Consider the following 7,013-nt stretch of genomic DNA (forward strand, 5'->3'; position numbering starts at 1 on the left):
AAAATTAGAGGCCGGGCGCGGTGGCTCAAGCCTGTAATCCCAGCACTTTGGGAGGCCAAGGCGGGTGGATCACGAGGTCAGGAGATCGAGACTATCCTGGCTAACATGGTGAAACCCCGTCTCTACTAAAAATACAAAAAACTAGCCAGGTGCGGTGGCGGGTGCCTGTAGTCTCAGCTACTTGGGAGGCTGAGGCGGGAGAATGGCGTGAACCCGGGAGGCGGAGCTTGCAGTGAGCCGAGATCACGCCACTGCACTCCAGCCTGGGAGACACAGCGAGACTCTGTCTCAAAAAAAAAAAAAAAAAAAAAAAAAAAATTAGAACTCCCATATGATCCAGCAATTCCACTTCTGGGTATGTATCCAAAGGAAATGAGATCAGTGCATTGAAGAGGCGTCTGTACACCCAAGTTCACTGCAGCACTATTCACAGCAGCCACGCCACGGAATCAACTCACGTGTCCACCAGTGGGTGCATGGAAAAAGAAAATGTGGCACCTGTATACACACACAGGAGTATTATTCACCCTTAAAGAGAAGGTAATGATGGTAATGATGCCATTTGGGATAACGTGGATGAACCTGGAGGACATCATGCTAAGTGAAATAAGCCCTACACGGAGACAAATACGGCGTGATCTCACCCACAGGTGGACTCTAAAGTGGTCAAACCCATAGAAACAGAGCAGAAGGTGGTGACCAAGAGTCAAGGGTGAAGGAAATGGGGAGATGTTGTTCAAAGGATACAAACTTGGAGTCATAAGAAGAATAAATTCTGGAGACCTAATGTGCTGTGTGCTGATAGAGTTAATAGTATTTGTGAAGAGAATAAATCTCAAGTGTTTCGTCCACACAGAAGGTAACTATGTGAAGGGATGGATATGTTAACTAGCTCGGTTGTGACAATCATCTCAAAGTGTATACATACTTCAAAACCTCACACTAGACACATTTGAATATATACTCTTTTTATTTGTCAATTGTGCCTCCATAAAGTTGGGGAAAAAAAAAAGAAAAAAAACCCAGCTGAACTTCCTTCTCAGGAGACCAAATAGGTGAGCACAGCCCCTTCGGGTAGAATTATGTGAGTTGAACATGGCCTTGCTGCCCTGAACTTGTGTGTGGACTCCTGGGGCGGAGACTGAGCCCATCTAACAATCTTTGTACACAGTGGCTGCCCATGAGTCTTTATCTCCGTGCCTTGCACCAAGTCAGTGCCCAGTGAATGCTTGGTAAACTGTAAGCACCCACAGTGTTTGCTAAATACAGTTAGCAAACACTGTGGTCCAGGTTAGAGGAGTATCTCAATTAGGGCACCTCGGGGATTCTCCAGTGGCTCAGCTAAAGACAGGTGGGATTTAGTCGGGGCAGCCCTGGCTCAGGGCCGTGGTGTTAGGCAAAGTTGACTGCTGTAAATAGCGCTTCAACACACCTTATGTCCTGCTCACGTAATAGTTAGTGCCACTGCGTTGGGGAACTCCTGCTACACGGTGATTCAGGGACCCAGGTCCTTTCCATCTAGGGACTCTGACCTCCTGTGGGGCTTCTTCATTCAGCTGGCAGATGGGGAAGGGAGAGATCAGGTTGAGAAGGTTCTTATAAGCCAGGTCTTCATTCAACCATGAATTCACTCCCACTCACATTCCGCTGATGAAACCTCAGTCATCTCGCTTTAACTACAGGGGAGACTGAGAAATCCTGTCGAGCTGCGTTCCCAAGAGGAAAGGAAGTTGGTTTTGGTGAACACCTTGCAGCTGCAGCCACAGCAGTGGAATGAAGCAGGTGCATCTCCTTTCTCTCTATCTACTCCCTGTTAGGTAGGATCCACGTGGGCTAAGCGTGCTGGCTTCAACGGCAGGGATATGAGGTCAGGGAGGACTCCATGCAGGAGGAATGGAGATGCGTCTAAGCTGGGGGCAGACGGCAGCTTCGAGGGCTCCCTGGTGAATGAGCAAACGCTGGCTCCAGCATCTTTACTGCATCACCTGTAAGTGCATTCCTTGCTGTGCAAACTGTTGCTAAGTATTTTTAGTAAGGCCAAAAGTTCCCCTAAGCACCATAATTATCTTGGTTGGAGATGTCAGGAGAGTTTACCGTTAAAGAAGGAGGCGGCTGCTGCAAGCGTGATAATAAGGTACACTCTGTGCTGCTTTTATGGCTGCGGAACAGAACATTCCCGCAGCCGCCTTTACATATGGACAGGGGACTCAATTGTCCTTTGGGGAGCTGTAGAAGGGTAATTGCTCTTCAGCAGACCAGGGTAAGTTATTCTAACCCACATGGCTCACGCCTCAGGAGGCAGGAAAATAAATCAGCACTCCGAAAATCTTCCCTCATTAGGCCAGGCTCTGATGAGACCCCGTGGGTCTTGCTGGTCTGAAGGCAGCAAGCAGACCGGCTTCCACGGAAATCGAATCAGCCTCACGTGAGAGCTTTCTTGGACTTGGGGGCAGTGTGAGGGGAATAGACCCTGGGAGTTTGGATCTTCGCAGGAAAGGAAAAGTCATTTTTGAAAAAGTGAGCTTATGGCCAGGCATGGTGGCTCATGCCTGTAATCCCAGAACTTTAGGAGGCTAAAGTGGGAGTTTGAGACCAGCCTGGGCAACATAGTAAGACCCCATCTCTACAGAAAATATTATAAAAATTAGCAGGGTGTGGTGGTGGGCACCTGTGGTCCTAGCTACTCTAGAGGCTGAGGTGGGAGGATTGCTTGAGCCTGGGAGGTTGAGGCTGCAGTGAGCCATGACCACACAAATGCACTCCAAGCCTGGGTGACAGAGCAAGACCCTGTCTCAAAAAATAATAATAAAATACCAAGTGGGCTCAGTGAGAGGTGATCAAGTGTGATGCTCAACAAAGTATATTTGGGACATAGATTCCCCCAATTCAAGGTCAGGCATTACCAATGACCGGCTTTGTGATCTTGGGCAGAATTCTTGACCTCTCTGTGCCTCAGTTACCTACATGGAGAGTGGAGGTCGTAAGTCCCGTATCAGTCAATTTAGGTTGGTTTGTGCTGCAGAAACATAGGACCCCCCACCCCCCACCATCTCGGTGACTCATCAGAGATTTATTTCAGGGCCACATTTTGTGTCTATTGTGATGTCACATCTTGTTCATTCTGTGAACTGTGTTAACAGAACAGCTCTTGCCTGGGGTGTTGCGGGTCTTGTGGGAGAAGAAAAAGGAAGTGGGGGATCTTTTCATGGCACTTAAAACTCCAGGGAGTAGCAAAAAAGTCACTTCTGTCCCCATTCCAGTGGACTGAGCAAGTCATATGGCTGTGTCGACATGGGCGGGGCAGTCACGTACGATTCTCCCATAGGGACTGTTCTTAAGGAAGGAACGAGAGTGAATATGTTAAACAACTGCACAGTCTATCCCAGGTCCACAGTCATTCACTGAAAACCCTGGTGCTCCACTGAGCTTTAAGATTTAGAAATTTAGGCCAGGCGTGGTGGCTCACGCCTGTAATCCCAGCACTTTGCGAAGCCGAGGTGGGCAGATCACGAGGTCAGGAGTTTGAGACCAGCCTGGTCAATATGGTGAAACCCCGTCTCTACTAAAAATACAAAAATTAGCTGGGCGTGGTAGCAGGTGCCTGTAATCCCAGCTACTTGGGAGGCCGAGGCAGGAGAATCACTTGAAACCAGAAGGCGGAGGTTGCAGTGAGTTGAGATTGCACCACTACACTCCAGCCTGGGTGACAGAGTGAAACTCTGTCTCAAAAAAAAAAAAAAAAAAAAATTAGAAATTTAAAGTTTTATGCACACACATACACATGCACACACACAATTCTACACATAGATGGATACATAGTATATTAATATATAGTATACTCAGGATTACCTCCAATCTGAGGTAGAACCCTATAATATAAAAACAATATTTCTGTAGTAAAACATGTAAGACAGCAACAGTAAGTGTGCTATAAAAGCACTTTATATAGTTTTGCATTATTCCAAATTTTCGCACCAAATATTTTGATGCAAACCTATGAAGAAAAATTTTGAAGTTGAGAGTGATTTTTTTTTTCCCAAAAAATTTTCAGAATTGTGGGTAAGACATTGCAGATCTGTTAGGATGAAAAAATACTGTATAAAAGCCCTTACTGTGGCCGGGCGCGGTGGCTCAAGCCTGTAATCCCAGCACTTTGGGAGGCCGAGGCGGGCGGATCACGAGGTCAGGAGATCGAGACCATCCTGGCTGACACGGTGAAACCCCGTCTCTACTAAAAAAAATACAAAAAACTAGCCGGGCGAGGTGGCGGGCGCCTGTAGTCCCAGCTACTGGGGAGGCTGAGGCAGGAGAATTGCGTGAACCCGGGAGGCGGAGCCTGCAGTGAGCTGAGATCCGGCCACTGCACTCCAGCCTGGGCGGCAGAGCGAGATTCCGTCTCAAAAAAAAAAAAAAAAAAAAAAAAAAGCCCTTACTGCAACTCTGGCATGTAGCAGGAACTCAGTAAATATTGATATTAATTTTTAAGAGGTAGAAGGGTTTGGAATGTCCCCTTAGCAAAACCAACGACAGGTGAAAAGATGATTGAAGTAAGACATTGACGGTCTGCAGAACGCCATATCGGACACCTGGATGTCCTCAGCTTGACGTGCTCCCTGCCCTTAGAGGAAGTATGACATCTCTCTTTTTCTTTTCTTCTGAACAAGGATAGATGAAATCATTGGATTTAATTGTCTCTACTTTACTCTGGGATTCTTCTACATTATCAGTTGTTCAGCGAAGCCCTTTCATCATTATTGGAAAATTATATTCTCCTTTGGATCTGGGGACCACCACTGAGGCATTCCCTTTCTGCTGCCTCTCTCAGCCCCCACGGTGACCTTCCCAGTCCTCTGTGCCATCTTTCTAAGGCTTGCTGAGCAATGACAGCCAACTGTATCAAGCTTTTTCAAAAACACTGGCCTAAAGCCGCTCTTCCCTGGAAGGACATTTGCATTCACATAGGACTGGAGGCATCTGAACTTAAAGGAATTTCTAAAGCAGAAGTTGCTGGCCTCCAGCTACCTGGATGGAGGGAAGGCTCATTTGAGTCTGGGGACCCCCTAAGGTCAGAAAGCTACCTTGGGAGAACATTTGATTGTCAGTCGGATCTCTCAGCTTTGCACGAAGACACATTTGCAGCCCATGACCAATGCTACCCCCTCAGCCCTGGACAGTGGCCCGGCTTGCAGCTGCTTTGCCAGGGAACCCTAGGGATCCTGAAAGAGAGGCGATCCTTCACAGCCCCCTTTTCCTACTAACAACCAGAAAATCCACTGAAAGGTCACTTTTGTTTTTGAAAGACGTGACATTTTTTCAGCAAGTTAATGACAAACTGGGGAATTGCAGTGTGTAGGTCTGTGGCGCTCGGTTCAGGGAGAGACATATGGCTCATATTTGAGTTTCAGACTTTGGGGAAATTAGTAGGGTTTTTCACTGCACATGCTCAGTCCTCAGTTTGCCTCTGTGAGTCTCAGCCTGGGTGTCAGTCAGCCCTTTCTGCAGGCAGCTCCCGGGTGGACAGCCGGGTGTTTGGCTTTCCTCTAGGAGTTTTTGTTCAGGTAACGTGGTTCTCTGGATGCACTTTGCAGACACAGTGCTCACATTCTTCCTCTGCAAAGACCCTTTTCAGCCGGTCTCTCGCTGCCCCTCAACACTCCACGTCCCCAGCACTCAGAGTGACCTGCAAAGGTTGCAGACAAGGTCCTGCCAACCAAGAGCTTCTTACTGCACTTACAGTAACATGCCAGCTTCTTCTTTTCCTTTCTTTTCTTTTTTTTTTTTTGAGATGGAGTCTCACCCAGGCTGGAGTGCAGTGGCACAATTGGCTCACTGCAACCTCTGTCTCCCGGGTTCAAGTGATTCTCGTGCCTCAGCCTCCCAAGTAGCTGGGATTACAGGTGCCTGCCACCATGCCAGGCTGCTTTAAAAATTTTTTACTACAGACAGGGCTTCACCATATTGGCCAGGTTGGTGTCAAACTCCTGATCTCAAGTGATCCATCCGCCTTGGCCTCCCAAAGTGCTGGGATTACAGGAGTGAGCCACCGCACCCAGCTGTGTTCCAGCTCCTATCACAGCCACCAGGCCCTCTGCATGTGGCCTTCCCATGGCTTCTGTCTTATCTCCCAGCATGGTCCCCCCTGCTCTCTCCTCCAGCCTCACCAACCTCCCTGGACACGCTGCCCCTGGACCTAGCACTCCTGCCTTCCTGCAACAACCTGCATCCCTCTGCTCACGAGGCTGGCTCAAATGTGTGTCCTCCATGCAGACCTTCAACTACCTGTCCCCAACAGCCACCAGTCCCAGGACTTTTTCCGTAGAGCCACTCATCAGTTTCGAGATGACCTTGTTTGTTTATACCCTTTTTCATTGTTTGCCCTCGCTCTGCCCCTTACAATGGTGATTTCCCCAGAAGCCTCAGCCTCAGGTGCTCCTACTTTCAATCTCTAAAGAAAGGTTCTCTCCTACTAGAATTCCCGTAAAATGTCTAAGGATTGAGCCTCGTTGGCTGACAGAGTTGTGTGCCTATCCCTGAACCAATCGCTGTGGCTGTTTAGAATCTATCTTCTGCTTGGACAGGTAGGAGTCACACCTCCCCTCCTGGGGCTGGTTTAGGAGGCCCATGCAAGAAGGGGGTATTCTCAAAGGAAGTCCAGGGTGCTGCTGCCAAGAGAAGGGGTAATACTGGGTTCGCTGCTGGATCCTGCACCGTGAGTGCTGCTGGGCCCATCGTAGATGCTCAAGAGAGATTTGAAAGAATGAATACATGAATAAGCAGCTCACAGGGTTGCTAGAGAATTAAATGAGATGGGTCGTGCAAGGTTCTCAGGAAGGCTTTGATGTGAAGCTGCTGTCCCGTGAGCATCGACTATCATTATTAAGAGGGTTTACTGGGAGGTGCTGCCTGCAAGCTGGCATCCTCCAGGTCAGATCTGAGCCACAGACCCATTTGGTGTGTATTTCAGAATGTTTTAAAAAATTTAACCAACATGAAAGCATTGGAGGGGTTTATGT

The sequence above is a fragment of the Macaca mulatta genome, chromosome 11, assembly GCF_049350105.2.
Source record: "Macaca mulatta isolate MMU2019108-1 chromosome 11, T2T-MMU8v2.0, whole genome shotgun sequence".
Classification (NCBI taxonomy): domain Eukaryota; kingdom Metazoa; phylum Chordata; class Mammalia; order Primates; family Cercopithecidae; genus Macaca; species Macaca mulatta.